We start from the raw sequence: 20,754 nt of genomic DNA, 5'->3' as shown, positions 1-20,754 counted from the left end.
TCTTGGCATACATTTTTCAAATTATTACTTTTAATCACCTTGTTTCCCTGTAATTTAGTGTGTCTGTTATAAATAAGGATAGTTGAATTTGTTTTTTAAAAATCTGAGATGTCTAGAATCAGAACTTGGCAGTTGATAAGCTGGTATGTCCATCTCCTTTAGGTCATGTAGGTATTGGTATATTTGGGTTTATTCTCCCATTCAAGTACTAACAGGCCTGACCTGGATAGCATCTGATTTCAGATGAAATCAGGCACATTCAGGGTAGTATGGCTGTAGATTATTTGGGTTTATTCTACCAATTTTGTTTGAGCTTTCCATTTCCCCTGGCTTCTGTTTTCCTCTTCTTCCCCCCTTTCCTTGGGTTATTGTTTAGTAGTTTTTAATATTTAAGCTCTGTTCTCTTATAGTCATTTCATTATCTGTTCTATGGCCCATCAATCTTTGTTTTCTCTGGAAATGAACTATAATATGAAAACCTACTATTTAAAATCTTAAACACTCAAGGGCACTGCGTAGCCTCAGTGAGTTGTCTTGTGATACATTATGCACATTAGATTTATTTTAAGAAAAAAAAATGAAGCCTCCCAGAAATTACTGGGAGTTTCATATTACTACATCAACTTTTTTTAGACTTTTCAGCATCTATCGCTGTCCTTGGTTGTGACTGCTTCTTATTTCCACACGGTCAGTGTGGAAGAACACCCCTCTTCCTGAAGTGCATGCGTGGTCATCTGTTTAGTGAAGTTGGTTCTTATTTTCGATTATCTGAAAATGACCCCACTCTGCTCTCCTTGAAAACTTTCTTTCTCTCCCAGGTGTATGTACTGAGAGATCTACCCAGCCGCACCTGTGGAACTGACCACGCCCAAGTGGGCGTGGTCACTGGTGCGTAGGTGAGCATGTGGTATTTGTCTGGGGTCCAGGACAGGCTTGCTCTCTCTTGCTTCCGGCCGGGTCACGGAGATTAGCCTGGGTGTGGATCCTTGGAGCAGAAACTTGTGGGTCATTGGTTTCTCGTGTGACTCCTCCCAGAAAAAAATATATTACCCATATTTTATCCTCGTCCCGTGTATCTTAATTTGTGTATCATTACCCAGGATATATCATTTTATTTGACTCCTGTTGTCTCCCAGTTTATTGGAGTTATCATTCTACTGCTTCCGGGCTTTACTACTCTAAAAATCTGTCACTTCGATCTGTTGTCCCTTTGAAAACCATCTGTCTTTATTTCATTGTCTTTGGTGTACTGGAAATTGCATGGCGATCTGTCACATTATGGTTTCCTTCTTATTTATCTTGGCTTGAAATTCATTCGGCAATTATGTCTCGTTTTTCCCTGCGGAGCTTTCAATAGACTCACATTCCATTTTCTCTGTATGTATGTGGCCTCCCGTCACCTCTTCTTTTCTAATATGATGTTTCCTTATGCTAGAAACTTCTTCCAAACTACCTTCTAGCCCGCTAATTTTTTCTTTAGCTGTGTTTAATTTTTAACTTGAATTATTATGGATTTGTCTCTAGGAGTTTGGGTTTGTCTTCTAAATCTTCTTGTTCATAACTTTAGCGTTTGATGTGTAATTCATAAACTTCTCTTGCTAAAGTCATGTGATTCTCTATGGTAGATAGCTGGATAAATGGTAACTCGTGTGATTCTCTATGATGGATAGCTGAATGACTGCTCTCTGTAGTTTATTCAAGGGCTTGAATGCTCTGTTTCCTCTGAGTCACCTTGCCTTGTTTCCTTCCATGCTTTCTAGTTTCTGAAAGTGATTCCTTGTTCTTTAGAACTTTGCTTATTTGCAGAAGTGCCTTAGGTGATGCTGATGATGGGTAGACCAGTATAGACTGGCATATTCTTCCACAGATGCCTAAAGTGGTAACCAAGCTCCAGTCTCTTTACCCTCAATTCCCAAATGAAGAGTTCTCAGACCGTCCAGCTTGTGTTCATGCAGACTTTAGCTGTGCTGTTGGCTGACACGTGCCTATAAATTTTCCATGTGTCTTCCATCACTCAGCCCTTGCATGGAGAAAGTCTCCTTCCAGCTTTCTTGCTGGCCTATTTGTAGGCCTGGTCCTGCCTTTAGGTGTTGAGTGAAGGGTTCCTCAGTTCATCATGTTGGGTGTCCCTGGGCTTTGTCTTTTGTTTTTTGTGTCTTCTGAAGCAATGGGGACTGAGGTAGCTTTCCTGGGTTTAGCCAATGCCCTCCTCAGAGAGGATGCTGCCCCTCACAGGTCCCATTCTCCTTCTACATCTCTAAAAACACCATATTCATGTCCCAGAGCCACCACAACCCGAGTGGTTTAAAATGACAGCAAAATTTTATTCTCTTAGTTCTGATACAATTCTAAAATCTAGGAATTGTCAGGGCTGTTCTCTCTGAAATATCCTTTCTGGACATTGCCAGCTGTTGGTGACTGGCCTTCTGTTCTTGGCTTATAGTGGTAGGTAGCATCCCGCCGGTCCCCAGGCTCTGCTTTGCACAGCATCTTCTCTCAGTGTCTGCATCTCTGCCCACCCATCTCTCTTCTTATAATGAGGCCAACCATTCTACCCCATACGGTCCTATTTGAACCTGTGCGCACTTTCCAAGTCTCCATTTCTACAGAAAGTCATCTTTATAGGTTGTACTTGGCATGTGTTTTTGGAGGCTACTTTTCAACCCAGTCTACAGTCTAGTTTTGGGTTCCCCCCCCCAAGTCTATCACTGAGCTCTTAAAGAACTTTATTTTATTCAGGACTTGTTCATTTCAGCTGGAGTGTGGGGATTCCAGGATCCATCCAAACTCCAGAATGAATGTCTATACATTTACTACTTGTTGAGATGCTAAGAATCATGACAACAGTGTCTATATTCATCCCAGTTAGTTTCTTTGTCCTTTGTGCTGAGTCCTGTGCTGAGAATAGTTGTCATTAAATGATGTCAAAATAAATGAGCAAGTGTGTAATAAGTAACCTACAGAAATTAAGAGACAGATTAATTAAAAACTGTGCTGAGGGTAACTTGAGAGCCCCATTCCAATACCCCAGCTTAATACCTGAAGCTAGATGGTATCTCAGGTGGCTGCTTCTTATGGGGGTCCCTCTGCCACCCAACCCAGCCTATATCCTTGTCTTTAATTTCCTTCCTTTACTAATCATTCATCATTCAAAACCCAATGCTATCTTCCCTCAACAAGAGGTGACAGCTATGCATCTTGGTGTCAAAAATCTTTGATTCATGTATTCTCTCAAGGAATTCTCACGAACAAGTTTATGAAATAGATACCACTGTTACCAGAAGTCATGCTCATGATTGCATCATTATTATCACCACTCTTGTCATCATTATTACCATCATCTTCACCATCATTGTCATTTTTATTGCCATCACTACCACCACCATCACCATCATCACTGCCACCACCACTACAATCAACATCTCCACTGTCACCACCATCACACATACCACCATCACCACCACCACCATCATTTCCTTACTGATGAGGAAATTGAGCTTCAGAAATGATAAGTACTCTGCCCATAGTGAAAGCCCAAAAGCAAGAATTAGAACTCTCTGTTCATTTAACTCCAAGAAGGGGGCAACATCCTAAATTCATATGTTCTTACTCGGCCAGATCTCTACTTTGCCAACCCCACACTCCTTCCTCCTCATTCTCTGCTGCCTAAATTCCTACCCCCAACAGTTTGCTCTTTTGTGAAAAACTTTTCAGTATTCACCATGATGTGTCCTAGATGCTGTCATGGGAAACAGGGCAGAGCCGGAGGTTCAGTTCATGAAGATGCAGTGGATAGCTCTGGAATTCAGTGGAAATGGAGCACAATCAGGTTCCCCTCTAGAGATTTGTAAGGGTGAAGAATGTGACTAGTGCTCTCCTTTGAAGCCACAGCATCCTCCAGAGCAAGCAAAACCAGATGCTGAGCAATTTCCCTTTGGCCTCAGTCTTGGCTGTCATTTGTTTCAAGTGAGATGTCTTTCCCATCAAAGATCATTTATATTATTTTCTAAAGTTAGACATAATAGTGAGACACAGTTAGTAAAATTATAAAAGAAACTAGAAAATAAAATAACAATGAAGGAAACGTGGGGGCTGTTTTGTCATCACGAATGGCAGACAGAAAGAATGCATTTCAGAGAAGATTTTGAGCAAACCTTTGCTAAGTGTGTAGCACATTTCTAGTTTCAGCAGTGTGAGTAATTTGTTTATGGATATTGGAAAAACTGTCAGAGGAAAGACAATTTCAAAGAGTTAAATGCTGGGTTAGGGAGATAAAAGCTCAGTGGATAAAGCACTTGCCACGCAAACCTGATAAAATGCATTTAGATCCTTGAAAGCCATGTAAAGTCTGGATGCAGTGGTGTGTGGCTGTAATGCCAAGCCTGCTGTGGCAAGTTGGGAGGGCCTAGGGTATGCACTGTGGCAGCAAACAAAAGACCCTGCTTCAAGCAAGGTGGAAGGCATGGACAAATATTCCAGGTTGTCCCTGATTTATACATCCATGCTGTATATGAACATCTGTATGCATAAACATCTATGCACATGAAACATGCAAAATAAATGAATAAATAAAATGTAAATGGTGTTATATTCAGTGTGAAATACCTAGTTTAGAATATTAAAATGAATCAGTTTGCTTTGCCAAAAATCAATTTTTTTCTCACTCATATTCTTTTTTTTTTTCAATCACATTCTATATAGAACTAGAAAGAGATACTAGAAGGCATATGGAATTATGAAAGACCTTGAATAGCTAGAGTAATCCTAATCTCAAACTGTAACACAGAGCCATAGTAACAAAGAGAGCATGGTCCTAGGGCAAACACAAACACATGGAAACAATGGACTAAGAAAGAAAAGTCAGGAGTAAAATTATACAGCTATAGCCACCTGATTTTCAAAAGATGGCAAAAGCATATATTGTAAAAATAAATAAGTAAATAAATAAAAAGCATGTTTAATAAACATTGCTAGGAAAACTGGGTTTCCTCGTGCAAAAGAACGAAGCTAGATCTGCACCTCTCACTCTGCACAAAAACTAATTCAAAGTGCATTGAAGATCTTAATGAGAGGCCTGAACTATAGACATAGGTAAGAACTTACTGGAAAGGCCTTAAATAACTCAGAAAACACCAAACATTGACAAGGGTATTACAGAAAATGAACAAGTTTCTGTGTAACAAAAGGAACACTCACCAGTATGAAGAGACAAGCTGCAGAATGGGAGAAAATCTTTACCAAGTGCACACGGGACAGTGTTTCATAGTGGGTATTTCAAAACAAGCAAACAAATAAATCCAACACCTAAACCCCAAATCATCCTATTAATTTATAGGCCAGTGAACAGTTGGTTTTCAGGGAAGAAATACAAATGGCCAATGAATATTTGAGGAAGTGTTCAACATCCTTAGCCTTCTGGGAGATGCAAATGGAAACTTCTCTAAGGTGCCATCTCACGCAGACTTGCTGCCACCATTGAGAAAGTAAAGGACAACAAATGCTTGTGAGGATATGGGAAAGGAGAGCTTTATTCACTGGTGATGGGAGGGCCAATGGGTACAACTTGTATGAAAGTCGGTGTGGGCGTCCTCAAAAATAAAAGTAGAACTATTGCCCTATTCAGTGACACCACCCCTGAGTATGTGTCTGAAGGATGCTTAGCCACTGTAAGGACATGCCTTGCACGTGCATGTTTATTTCTGAACTGTTCATCATAGCCAAGATAGGAAGTCACTTGATGCCTATCAGCAGATGAAGGGATAAAGAGACTGCTCATGTGTACAATGGGGTTTTATTCAGCCACAGAGAAACATGAAATCATGGCACTTGTAGGAAAATGGATGCAACTAGGACTCAATATGTTAAATGAAGTAAGTCAGACTTGGAGAGACAAAGATCACATATTTTCTTGCATGCTGACTATAGATTTAAAATAGTGTGTGTGTGTGTGAGTGTGTGTGTTGAAAGGAGTCAGTGAGAAGGGAGGAGATCTCTTAAGGGGAGCAGAGAGGAAGGAAAACTCAGAAAGCATAATAGAATACATATGATCTGAAAGCAGAAGGAGGTTTGCTCTTGGCAGGAGGGAGGGGACCAGGGGAAGGGATGCTGAGGGAGTGGGATGAAGGACAGAGTATAATTTTGTGTGTGTGTGTGTGTGTGTGTGTGTGTGTGTGTAAATAAAACATGATATCTTTGTATGCTCCCTTAAAGATAAAAATCTGTTTTGAGAGCAGAGGTGCTATTGTTTGACGTTTGCCAGTCTACTAACCCTGACTGCTTGGAGTCTTCCACTCTCCTGGTCAAGGACTATTGATGGAATTAGCTGTGTCTGGGGTCCTGTTGACCTTGAATGTTGTATCATATGCAGGTGGATTCAAGAAGGGGAGCAAGGAGCTCTAGACCAACAGTGATGTGGACCACTCCAAAGTTTGTAGTATTCCCCCATACAGAAGAGCTGGTTGCAGGAACAATGGTGGTGGAGACAACCAGAGCACACTTGGCATTGTACAAAAACTGTCCCAGCATTGAAGATACCCTTGGATAATTGAGTTTACTTGGTTGTAAGTGGTAGTGGGGGTGGTGTGCACATGACTCAGAAGGGTAATGACAGGGAGTTAGGGACAAAGGCAACCACTTTGAGGTCTGCTCCATGTTTCTCACTTGGGGAAAGGAGGTTGCAGAAGCTTCCTTTAGGAGTTGGTTCTATTTTGTCATTACTATTTAAAATAGCTCTTCTCTGGAACATGGAGAGTGAGCCAGTGCCACTGCTTCTGCTTACTCACAGCCTGGACAAGAAGGTCAATGTTAAAAGAGTTACACTGATTTTGATGGCAGAAATAGTCTTTTGAGGTGTCCATTCTTCCTTCAGAAGATAGACTATCTTCTGTCAAGCCCTCACCTGAAAATCTAGAGTGAAGAATCTCAATAGTGTTGTAAGAAGGATTGGGAGGCTGTCTGTTACCACCCTATCTGCATGACAGTCACCCCATGAGTAAGCTGAGTCTTCCATGAAGGGATTGGAGTTCTGTGCAGGCAGCCGTGAGTTGAAGATTTGAATGCTTTCTTCTCTGACTGTCCCTTCAAAATGGCAAGCTGGGTGACACATTTGTTTGGCCATGGCTCTCCATGGATAAGGCCATGTGCCTATCCTTTGACGGCAGGTTGAAGCTGCTACTTCATGTGAAACTATCTAGATGACCACCTTATCGGGGCAGACCTTGAAACATCCAGGATCTTCCTCCTGGAAGTTCTGGTCCCTGGAAGGGAAGACTCTGTTGGAGTCCACACTTCCTGATGCAAGGGGCGGTGGAGCAGGGCACACTTTGCCTGGTTCTAACAGAGCACAGTCAACCACTCTGGTTCATGAAAGTCAAGAGCGATGACCAATGGGATCCTGCCTGGGGGCCCCGACCATTTTGACTTTGATGTAAAGTACTACAACAAGGCCAATGGCAAGCTGACTGTGTTTGCAGAGTACGCTAATTTTTACATGACACATCAAGAGAGGAATCCTGTGACTATGGAGGACAAAGCACATCTTTGAGAAAGGAAGACAGTGGACTCATGGTTCAGGAAGCCACGAAACCTGAGGCTGGAAAAAGGGACACATGGAGACCAGTGTCTTTCAGCAGTTCCCTTAGCTCCTGTATTTTTGGTAAGCAGGACACCATGTAAGGTGGGAAACCTCAGGATAAGAGCAGTGAAATCATCAACTGGCTGGATAGGAGGCATTCTACCCAGAAAGAGAACTTCCCAAAACTGAAGGGGATCCTGCCAAGTCACTGTCCATAGTGTGACCCAGGGCAATTATTGTACCAAGAGGTTGGTCCAGGGATTTGGAAGGCTGAGCTCTTGTGCGCTAGATCCATCATCAAGGTTGGTGGTCACACTTTCACCCAGCTGCCCATGCATATAAAGGAGAAATTTATAGCCACGTCTCTATGGAAATGTCTCAGCTGTTCTCCAGCTTTGCTGTCCATACAGAAAAGAAGTCCCAGCTCTGAGAAAAATGTAGAAAAATGCAATTCATGTTCTCAACATATATTGATTTTTCCCTTTATTGAAAATAGATCTTTTAATACAATGTATTGGATCACAGTTTCCCCTCCTTCAACTCCTCCAAGATCCTCCCCAGCTCTCCACTCAACAAAATCCACACCCTTTCTTTCTCTCTCTCATTAGAAAAATGATCAAAATGATCAAGCATCTAAAAACAAAATTAAATAAAAACAAACAAATGAAATGGGACAAAGTAAACAACCACTCTAAAAAAAACATGAGAGCCAAAGAAAAAACACAAGAAACACAGACAAGAGACACATTCGATTACACTGAAATCCCAAAATCCAGCATTAGGTTGTCTTGGGACCTTGGTTCAATGATGAATAAAGAGGTGTTGATTTTGGTGATGCTGGGGTCTTAAGATGTTGATGGTGAGGCTGAAGACTTTCAAGCTCTTTACATGTCATATCAAAGCTACAATCTAGGTTTCCTAAAAAATTTATCTATCTTAGTGTATGAGGGTTTTGTTTACATGTATGTGCATATACCATATTCATGCAGTGTCCAGAGTAGCTATAACAGAGGGTCCAGATCTTCTAGAACTGAAGTTACAAACAGTTGTGAGTCACAGCATGGATGCTGGGAACTGGTCCTCTGGGAAAACAGCTGGTGCTTTTAATTCCTGAGCTATCTTTCCAACCACGAAGAACCCATAATTCTCTTTATATTAACAATGTGCGTGTGTATGCGTGCACATGTGTGCACTCTCACACACATACACACATTCATTTTATTTATTTGTTTGTTTGTATTCATAGCTGAGCCTGAGTGACATGGCATGCCTGCAGAGGTCAGGAAAACTAAACTTGCAGGGGTCATTTCTCATCTCCTATCATGTTAGGCCTGAGAATCAAACTCAGCTCATCAGTTTTGGCAACAGTATTTTTCCCACTGAACTATCTCTCTGGCTCATTCATTGATTTTTAAATGGTAAGCCAATCTCTGAGTGCTGAATCTGACTTGATTTGGTTGTAATGTATTATTCTATTTATGCATGATGGAATTCAATTTGCTATCGTTTTGTTCAGGATTTTTCATTTGCATTCATGAAAGAAATTGACTGGCAATTTTTCTTTCTTGTACAGCCCTTGTCAGCTTTCCATAAAGTTATGCTGTCTCGTGAAGTGAATTAGAAAGATGGTTACATTGCATGAAAATGAAGTGTAAGGAGAGTTAGCACCCCTTAGAGCATTTGGATCAATTTGGACCTGGACTTATGGGAATGCTTGACACTGAGACTTAATTTCTTTAATAGGCACAAAAAGAGCACCAATTTTCAATTTCTTTCTTTGTGGCTTTGAGAAGTTGTGATCTTTCTAAAATTTGTAGCTAACTTCCTTCATATTATATTATATATTTATTTCCTTCTCTGTATCAGTCATTTGTGCCTTCCCCATGTTTCTTCAGGAAAGTTTTATAGACTTACTAAATTTATCAGTTTTTTCCAAAGGATCAACTTTTTTTTCCCATTGAATGGTTGTCTTTTAAACCTTTGTTCACCATCCTCTGCCCTTCCATTTTCTTTGAAGCTGACTTTCTTTTGAGGTTCTTATTCTTTGTGGCTTACTTATGTATCAGTATTTTTCTCTCTCATATATAAACTTAGCACAGCAACCTTCCCTCTAAGAATGCCTTCATTTAGATACTATATAGTTTGTCACTCTGCATTTCCACTGTAAGTTCCTTCTAACTATGAATGGCATTGCATTGTTCTTCTTGACACATAAGGCCTTCAGAAGTGAAGAGGTTCATTTTCAAGCACAGAGGCTCTCATGATTTTTAAATTTTGATTCGGGGAGCTGTAAAGATGGAACAGTGAGGAATACTCACTGTTCTTCCAGAGGACCTGAGTTCAGTCCCCAGCAACCACACTATTCTGCTCACAACTGCCCAAAATTCCTGATCTAGGGGCTCTGATATCTTCTTCTGGCCTCCACCAGTACGCTCTCCCCCAGATGTGTCACACACCCATAGAAAGACAGGCAGTACACATCAATACAATTTCATTTTAATTCCACTGTGGTGTGGGAATATATTCTGAATCATTTCAATACTACAATTTGTCAAGACTTGCTTGTGTCTAGCCTGGTACATATTCAATTTCGATAAATATTCTTCAGCAGAATCCCAGTGAGCTTTAACTGTCAGCTTGTCACAACACAGATGTTATGTCAGAAGAGGACCCCAACTAAGGTATTCCCAAGGTCAGATTGGCCTGTGTCATGCCTGTACAAGACTGTGTTGATTGTTAATTATCATAGGGGCACCCAGCCCACCATGGGTGGCACCATTCCCTTGGTGGGTAGATCCTTGGCTATGAGTAAGTTCCTTGGTCATGGATAAAGCTGTGTGGAATAGCAGACAGGCCTCCTGGTTGAATTCCTGCCCTGACTTCCCAAATGATGACCTGTAACATATAAACTGAGATTACCCCTTCCCACTCCCAGGCTGTTTTTGGTCTGAGAGCTTTATCCCAGCAACTAAAAGGAAACAGTGATTTAGTTTCAGGCTCCCTTTACATCAATAAAATCCAATGCCACTCCAGCTTTGCTAATATGGGCTATATATAAGGATAGTGGTTGTGTCAAACATGGAGAATCTTTTACACCTACTATTAGTTTCTTTGAAATAGTCACAAGCCTTTTTTTGTGTTAGCCTATACAACATTTTCATAAAAATTTGGTAACCAGGGTGTCATTACATTTTTTTTCAATCTTTTTTATGTCTGGCTTCATAAAAAGGCAGTTGGGTTCTTGTTTCTGTATCTGCATCCAATCCATTCTGATATGGTGTTTTGACTGACACGTGTGATGAGGACTGTAGGGAGTATGGTTTTTCCTCCTGCCACCAGTCTTGCCCCATTGCCACGCCAGCCCCAATTAACACACTGAGACTTTGTTTTTGTTATTATACTGTTGGCCAGTTACTACTTTTTTATTGGCTAGCTCTGTCTTAATTATTAACCCATTTCTATGTATTTCCACGTGGTCTTACCGAGAGCGGAGGAATGGCGGTTCTGTTCTCTCCAGACTCTCCATGCTTTATTCATTAACCAGTATGAGAAACATATACAGAATGACATCTCCCATCAGAGGACAGCTGCACACTAGTGTGTCTTGGAGAAAGGGGGAGTGTAACCACATGCTTTGCACATAGCGATGGTTTTCTTTAGAGCAGAGAAATTCGGCAAGCGGTGGCTCCAATAGATTAGATGCAATGTGGGACCTGAAGCCAAAGCAATGAATATTTTGTATTGTTATATTAAGATCCATGACTCGGGCTAGAGAGATGGCTCAGTGGTTAAGAACACTGACTGTTCTCCCAGAGGACCTATAGGGCAGCTTACAAGTATTTGTAACTCCAAGATTTGACACCCTCACACAAACAAACATACAGGTAAGACCAATACACATAAATAAGAATGAATAAATTATCTTTAATGAGATCCATGACTCTCTGGAATAGAATGCTTGGAACAGAGCTCAGTCCATGCCTGATTTTATGGTATGTACCGGCCTGGTAGACAATGTCAGGCACTGACTTAAAGAACTCCTGACATTGTGGACACATCTTATCACACAGTATTAGAAGCCATACTCACCCAGATCATCGCCAGTCATGAACAAATCAGTGTGGCCTACTCAGATTCAAGTTTCTTGCAATTCCAACTTTTAGTACATTAACTAAATTACATTTTAGTACATTAACTAAAATCTCATCCTGGATAGCATAGACTTTGGACATTTCCTCCAGAGAAGACAGGCTCATCGCAGATGTCAAGAACACTGGCCGCATCAGTTTTTCTTTCAAGTATAACACTGTCCTGTGGAAAAAGGAAAAAGACAGGAAGAAAAGAAAAAAGAGAGAGGCCGTTTAGCTTGTGATGTAGAATGAATGATGTGATTGCTTTTCTTGAGCCAGTGTGGAATTGCAGCTGGCCCACAGTGCTTCAACTGGTGTGTGTCTCTGTGTCCTTGTGTTGCAGAGAATGCTGGGAGGCTGTGGCTTGATGACTCTAGACTTAATAAAGTGAATATCCTCCAGTGACCTCAAGGATCTTCTCCATGATGCTGGTTGCCTTCCTGGTCCACTCAGGAATATCTGCTGGGGATGAACAAAACGGTTGCTCCTGGTTCTTCTATTTCTGGAAAACTCCCCACTGTCACTTTGGCAACATCAGACAAGCATTCACACAGTAAAAAGGGAAGTTGAATGACATCATTCATGGTCTCAGGAACCCCAGGGATCTGGGGAGTGCCCTTTGATGAACTATGTGGGGAGAAAGGAGAGAATCTTCTGGGATTTGGGCAGCTGTCTGGGGCATTGGAAGGAGCTGACTTGTCATGAGGATGGAGGCTGGAGATCCCCTTCTCAGCAGCAAAGCTCTGCTCCGGGTTTTCAGCCATGCTTGGAGCAATGGTGATGAGCTATTTCTAGCTGCAAACTGGGAGCATATGGGAGAGAGAAGTCAAAGTGTGTTGTTATCTCTAGGCCACAATAAAGCATTGGCTTTGTTACCTAAATCTCACTGGGCTTCCCATAAGAGTTTCCCAGGGTTGATATAGCCGTATCCCACAGCCTGGAGGCTTCAAGATCAAGAATATCGTCCAACAGTTTCTGGAGGCTGATGTCTGGGCTCAGGTGCTGGAGCCAGGCTGGTTCCCTCTAAGGGAGCAGAGGGAGATAATACCAGGTGGAAGCTGGTGACCCAAAGCATCCCTTGGCTTACGGATGCATCATCCAGTCTTTGCCTTCATCATCTCTCTTTGTCTCCATATGGCATTTTGGCATGCGTCCAGATTTGCATTGTTAAATTTAAAAACTTTATGTATACAAGTATAATTTGAACATTGAGTGTATCCTCTCCTAATTTTCCCTATCTTATAAGGGTGTCAGCCATATCACAGGAGTATCAACTCCACAAGTTACATCCTAAGCAATTCTATTTCCAAGCAAGGTCATACATTCTGAGATACTAGAAGGTAGGACTTCCACATGTGGATTTGGGGAAACACAATCCTACCCATAACACCTAACTGACCTTTGCTTAGATACTAAATATTAATCTTCGGTTCCTCCAGATTTCTCAGTTTGTGTACATTACACACACACACACACACACACACACACACACACACACACACAACTTCTAAGCGTATGAAACGTGATTTTGTCTAGAACTCTGTACTCAAAGAAAGTAGGATGTGTTAATAACGCCAAGCCAAGCTGGAGGTGGGACAGTGACGAATTATTTTGGACTTGATCATGAAAGGCACTGCTGGGGCAGGGGAAGGGACCTAAGACAAGGGGGCTCTAGGTGGAGAACTGGCTGCCTTAGGCTTGAGAGCAGGGCCTGTTCCCTCCTCCCAAGATAGCAATGTTGTGAGGCTGCGAGCTGTGAGGAGGGAAGGAGGAAGCAGATGAGGACCCATGCGATTGCGGCGGCCCCAACAAACATGGGCATTTTATTTTTACCAGAGTGGTAGTCCCAGGAGGGACGTAAGCAGGGCATGCCATAACTTCTATTTGCAAGCCTTTTCTTAAGTGTCTTTGGATGCACTATTACATAACTGAGTCAGAAACCAGCAGGCAGGAGCCGGAGGACCTCTTCTAGGTCACAGGCTTTCCGGGACAAGCCCCAGCTGAAAAAGACACTTCTCCAGCCTTCTCTGCCAGCTGGGTGAATAGCCTGGCTGAGACAGCCCCCGTCCTCGTGCTCCCAGCATTATGAGAAGCCAGGCTGTGTCTCCACTGTCGCGCCCCACTTGAAGCATTCTGAGTGAAAGGCAATGAATTTCCCAGCCCAGGCTTTCAGTGCTTTCCTTCCCTAAATTGTCTTCCCGCAGAAAAACGGGTCACAGGTAAAAAATGGGCTTGTGCCAAATGGGAATGCTGTGCGGTTCTTCAGCCGGCCGATGTATCTGATAGGTGGTTGGCTACCTGGGGCTGCATCCACAGTCTCACCTCCATGACCCGGTGGCATGGGCAAACACATTACCTTCAGTCACTCTTGCATGTTATAGGATGGCAAGAAAGTTTTATGGCTTTGCCACTCGGAGGACTGCACTCTTATGCATTAGCCTCACCTCATGCCTCCCCGAAAGGAGTGGGTAATAATTGTTCATCATTTCCTTTAGGTCATGGCTTGGAGGTATCTAAGTAATGAAGAAACCCTGGCAGTGGAAAGGGATGTGTACTCCCATCATCTATCCAAATACACGGAGCACCCAACAGCTGTACCGATGGCTGATTTCCTCCTGCTCTGTTTTCCAAGGACCTTGAACCTACAAAATACACTTGAAAGGACCCAATGCCTCAAATCTTATAGAGTAGACTCCTCCAGTAGGAACAGAATATGGGCCATGTGTGTGACTGAGACTATTATGATGGACGCACAGGGAAAGGGGGATAGATAGATAGACTTGCTTAGCTTGAATAGCACATTATATTTAACTTCGTTTATTCAGAGTATCGCTATTTCACTATGTAACAAATATCAGCCGCTGTTAACCCCAGCACACCTCACATGCATGTCGCAGGCTCAGCAGGCACATGAGGCTTGTGGACACCATGTTAAGGGGCAGCCAGCTGTGGAGTGAGTGCTAGAGCTGTGCTTTCTGTGTTGTGTGTGTGTGTGTGTGTGTGTGTGTGTGTGTGTGTGTTCTGAAAGACAGCAGCAGCAGAGATTTGCAACTCTAGCTCAGCTATATTTTGTATGTGGATGTGATAGACTTTTAGAGCCAAGCCAGTGTCTATGCATGTTAAGTGTTCATGCATATACACATAAGAAAGGAAAGGAGGGGAGGGAGAGTCAGAAACACAGAGTGAGGAGAAGTTAAAAACAGATGAGGGAGACATAGAGAGGGAAGGAGGTTAGAGACAAATGGAAATTTGTTCCTCTGTCGCATCTCCAGGCTAACCTGTTTGTTTGCTATTTTCCCCTCTCTGACATCTAAACTTGCACTGAGTACGTATATAAGCACATGCATTCATGTACATGTGTGTTTAATTTAAAAAGAATGATCCTGTATTCCTATCTCTAGAACCACACTCTGGGGGACGCAAGGCTCTTCTCCAGAAGCTGCCATCTCTCTGCTTTATGAAGCTGTGGGGCTGGAGACGAAGGGAAGGTGGCTTTACCGTGGATGGAAGACTCGTCTGTAGCGTCCTGTGTGCCACTAAAGTCTGTGTTGGGAGCCAAAGTGGATCTAGCTTACAGTGACAATCTGGGCAGTGGGCTTCAGGTCACTCTCCACCAAGGCACTGTGTTCAGTGATGTGGCATCCGTCATGGTGAACAGTGACAGTCTTAGCCAAGTAGCAGAATGTATCTTCAGTGCCCCAATTTTATCAGTCAGCACCCCTCTAAACATGGTAGTTCGTGCTTGAGAACATTTTAGCTTCTCACTTTCACGATAATAGAAACATCCGCGTCACTTTAGGTGTCACAGGAAGAGCAACAGCAGCTTGGATTTTCCCTCTATCTTTTGGACACCATCCTCATTTGTGGCAGCCTCATGTTGACAGCACACTCCAATGTCTCTTAAATAGGTAAACCCTGAGTCGAGAGTCTTTCAGACCCACTCAAGGAGTGCTTAACTGCATAAGCTACACTCTGCCTGCATGACAGAATCCAAGGAGCCAGAAAATTCCATTTAGTGAAGTCCTCAATATTACCACTTGGGTGCTCCTCAGAACCTCCAAATCCTATTAGGTTGCTCATTTCTCCCTGGCTTTGGATCATTTGCACATCAGGCTGCTCATCAGCTTGTGAGGCGGGGAGAGGTGCTGGTAATGGGCAGAATAGGGCAGGCTTGGTTTCGCATCTGTTGCCGTGAGAAAGTGCCCTGGCCAAAGCAACTTGAGAAAGAAAGGGTTTATTTTTAGCTCACAGTTCTATGTTACAGTCCATCACAGAGGAGAGTCGAATTTGCAGAGCATGAGGCAGCTGGCTACCTCACATCCAGTCAAGAGAGAAAGTGCTAATGCTTACACTTAACCAGATCCTCCATTGTATACAGCCCAGGAGTCCTGTTGGTCTTGTTGGGGGGATGGCTCTGCTCACAGCTAAGACGTCTTCTCACCTCAGTTAACATTGTCTAGAGCAGTGGTTCTCAACCTTCCTACTACGCTTTAATATACTTCCTCGTGTTGTAGTGACCCCCCAAACACAACAGGGACAGGGGATGGGACACAGTCCACCCCTGTCATTCAGCCACCCATCATCGTTCAGCTCGTGGCACAGGGAACACAGACACCAGAGCAGTTGAGCATAACTGCATCTGGTACAGGGGACACAGACACATCTGGGCCAAGGGAACTTTAATGTCAGTTGTTTTTCTTAAGGACAAGGTAAGTCTTCTCATCTCCTAGGCTGTGAAGTGCTCATTCAGGGCTTCCCATACTGTTGTGTGGGAAATAAGAATCTGGGACACAGCCAGGCATTGGTGCCCCACGCCTTTAATCCCAGCACTCTGGAGGCAGAGGCAGATCTCTGTGAGTTCGAGGCCAACCTGTCCAGGACAGGTTCCAAAACAATACAGAGAAACCCTCTCTCGAAAAAAAAAAAAAATCTGGGACACAATATAGGCTGATGGATGTTTATTCAGGGAGAAATCACTTACACTAGAAACAGATGACCGTAGGTTTCCGTTCCAAGGATGTCTCTGGATGCTTTCTGTCTCTGAACAGGAAGTAAAAGAGTTAGGCTGGGGTCTAGAACCCCCGACCTAGCCCCCTCGGGTCAGGTCCACACCTGTCTCCACACCCCAGTGGGCAGGCTGGATATCTCACTACAATCCCCCTTTTAGTCTAAAAAAAAGATTTAGGATTGATACAAATCTATATACAAAGACAGTAAATATCAAGTATGCTCCAGGAGAAGGAAAAGTAAGAACATACGCACTTAAAACCTATCGTCAGTAAGGTAACAGAGCAAATGGCAAGACCCACAACATAACTCCTGGGTATGGTCCTGGATGTTGTTGTCTTGGTTGTTGGGTTGGGACATGAAATTCTCCTGTGACATTTTCCTCCAGGTCAGTGTTGGTACAAAGCAAAGCTATTGATTTATTTTGAGCCAGACACCTTATTAAACTTGTTTTACTGCGCTCTGGAATTTGAGGGTGGCTCTTCCATCAAAAGCTACTTGTGCTGCCCTCAGAACATTGTTCTCACTCTAAGTTGTCAGGTTTATCCAACCATGGTCAGGCTAGAAAAAAGAAAGTGTGCTACAAAACTCTTGGGAGATTATTCTCCCTCGCTCTGGGAGCAAACCCCCTCATCCTTACTCACATCTAGTGACTTCCTGTGGTTAGGTGGAGAGGCTTGGTGCTTCCTGTCTGCAGAGACATTCTGATGATACAGTTAGCAGCTGATGCCCTCAGAGGGCTAAGAAGAGGCTAAACCATGGGTCGGAATTAAGAGGGCCATGTCATGGCCACACTAGAAGAAAAGTTCAGAACAGCAAGAGAAGAAACGGAACACTCAGGATGGCCAGCAGGGCTCACTCCTGAGCCGAGAGATGGTAGCTAGGACAGAGAAAGCCTTCTGTGTTGGCTTGACAAAAGTCTCTGACTTCTTGGTGACTGTCCTGTGGGAAGTGGTGTCAATGTGGGATCCTGGGCTCAGTGTCTGTCAGCACCTATCCATGAGGCTTTGGGAATAGGAGAAAGAGAGATGGGGGAGGGACACAGGGTATCCTGAAGATACTGTGCCTGTTCTAGGATAGGCAGTTAGACTTTGTGTTAAGTTTAAACATATCTCCCAGGCCAGGTGCCCAGATGGCATGTAGGTGACATTTAATAGCAGCCTTGGTGGCTGATCTGTGGTCTCAGACTTAGAGATACTGTTTTCCTGGGTTCCATCTGCCAATGGTCAGGAATATGAGCCTGGGGCTGTGTCTTTGGGCTTCTTAGAAGCCATTGGTCTGTAGATTCACAGATGCAGGTTACCTCTTTGCACTGAGAAGTTCCTGCTGTGCTGGGGCAGAGCTGGATTCAGGCAAGAATTACTTTTTTGGAAAATCACTCTGAGCCCATTTTCCATGAGTAGCTCAGGACAATACTGTTTGAAGGGGTGTCATATGTATATGTATGCATGTACACAGGCAAGCCCACAAGTGTGTGTGTGTGTGTGTGTGTGTGTTGTGTGTGTGGTATATGTGCATGTCCAAATAGCTGTCCCTGACCAACTTATTCACTCAGGCAGTATTAGTACAGGGCATGAGTGAGGCATATTCACTACCTCAATTGACTTGTGCCTGGAGATACTCTGAATATGTGTAAAACCACTCTCCACATGTACTGTCATGGTAACTGCATATCAGGTGTGTGATCAGCATCATGGGAACATGTAAGAGAGCATGACTACTTGGAAGACTCTGGCAACATGTTATATCATAGGAAGTGTTGCAGGCCTTGTGGACTGGGCGTGTGCTGTGCCCAACAGAAAGAGTCCAGACTGGTATTTCAGATGGAAGAAGGGTGCCAGTGCTGTAATCCAAGGGTAAGCTGAGCCCTCTGTGGAGGGGACATAGGGACAGTGCTGGGGTGCCAGAGAGAAGGTGACTCACACTTCTCTTCTGCAGGAGTTTATTGTGAAGATGGATAGCAATCATTTTTACATTCAGGTGGGCCAGAACTCTGCTGTCCATAAGTGCCTGGTGTATGGTACTGGACGCATAATGCCTGGACTGAGCTTGTCATTCTCCATGCCATCCCTTGTGACACTCTCTTACCTGTTTTTGATTTGTTACTTTACTTGTTGCTGTAGCCTGTAGTCAGCTGTGTGCTGGCTGGAGGTTGAGCGGTGCGTCTGGATCAGCTCATGGCTGGCTTTGCCGGGCACTGCTGAACCCAACAGTCTTTCCAGTTAGTGGAGGAGTGGAGGGTGGGGGCAGCTAAGCTGCTCAGGCTGTTTTCAAAGGAAACACTTGTAACGTGTGTGCACCTATGTGTAGATGAATAAGTTCAGTAGACACAGCCACCTCCTGCACTCACCCCTGGGAGATGTTTTCCAGCCCCCCAAAAGACAATTGGATTTGCTTCTCTTGGAAGTAACCTATTGTGCTTAAGCCTCCCACTCTAAGCACAGTGTTGGCTTAAAATGTAAATGCCCTCTGACCCAATAACTTCATTCCAAGGAAAATAACAAAGGTTGATCTGGAAAACATTCCTGGCAGTTTACTTAAGATGGAAAAATATGCAAAGTTCCCAAATGTCTTCTAAGGAGGAATGAGACACAGCATAACAATATTCAGGGGCAGCAAATTCAAAATTTAACACTCACAGATATTCAGAGTATGTTTTTAAGGCACAGAGTAACACAAAATTGTGCTTGCTGCAACATTACAGTAACAGGATATGTAAAAATACACGGACATGTGTTCACATATACCTAAGCACACACATGTCTATATGCATGCACCCACAACCAGATTTTAAACCTCTACAACTCCAGTCTGGGCATATCTGAAGCAGAACTGAAACAGGACAGGGAACACATGGTCACAGTTCATGTCCATTACAGAGTCAGTCACAGCAGCAAGCTATGGAAGCAACCTAAGTGCCCACTGAAGGAGGGCTGGATGGATGAGGGACACGCAGCACAGGTGAGACATTATGTAGCCACAAAAGGGACACAGTAAAGGGACACAGTCTTGTCATTGGTAACAATATAGCGAAGATGGAAAACATTACAAAGACAAATACTGCCTGCTCTGACTTGTGTGTGGAATCTAAAACAGTTGACCTCAGTAGAGCTGAGAGCAGAACAGCTGTCACCCCAGGCTGGGGATGGGATGGCGGTATGGGAAGGTCTTCATCAAAGGGCACAGAGATTCAGTTAAATGGGAGGGATTTCGGAATTGCTTTTTTTTTTTTTTTTTTTTTTTTAGATTTACACAGCATAATGGCTGTAGTTGGAAAATGATATAATGTGTATTTCATCACTGTGAAGGCAGCAGCTTTGAAATGTCTACTTTACAAATAAGATGAGTATGTGAGCTCATGAATATGCCAACTGGTTTCCTTGTCCTCCTTTCCCATTCTTCCCTTTCCCTCCAATTCCTTCCTTCCCCTCCTCCTTCTTCTCCCTTGCCTGGCCTTCTACCTCGTCTCCCTCCTCCTTTCCCTCCTCCTTCCCTCTCTCTACCCACTCCTCCCCCCCCACCTCTTCTCATCCTTCTCCTCCCATCTTCTTCCTTTGCTCCTCTCCGTTCACCTCTCTTCCCCTCTTTGCTCACATTGCTTCACCCCACTTAGGGTCCCAGCGATGACTGCCACACCAAACACTGTGACTAGGTGACAATAAGTAACACTGTAGGAAGAGCACAATGACCATTTAAAGTTGGATGACATGTCCACACACCCTTGGAGAGAGATCCACTGGTGGAGGCAAAGGAAACGCACTCATGGTGAGCGTGGGCATGATGAACAAAGAGTTACTTCCCCTAGAAGACGGAAGTTCTTGGCAAGTTTAGACAGGTTGGATTTGTCAGCAAACACAGCGAAATGAAAGACCAGAAAAACAAGCTCTGCCCACTTAACACTTCTTTTTCTTCCTAAGGAGCATGTTTGTTTGTCTTTGGAGTCAACAGAAGGGGCTGTGGGATTCCTGAATCATTCCTTATCAATAGAGCCAGGGACAGACAGAGTGGGGAATGGGCTGTTTGCTGCCGTCCACTACAAGCCCC

Source organism: Phodopus roborovskii, unplaced genomic scaffold, assembly GCF_943737965.1.
Source record: "Phodopus roborovskii unplaced genomic scaffold, PHOROB, whole genome shotgun sequence".
Taxonomy (NCBI): Eukaryota; Metazoa; Chordata; class Mammalia; order Rodentia; family Cricetidae; genus Phodopus; species Phodopus roborovskii.
This window is presented reverse-complemented; position numbering follows the sequence as displayed.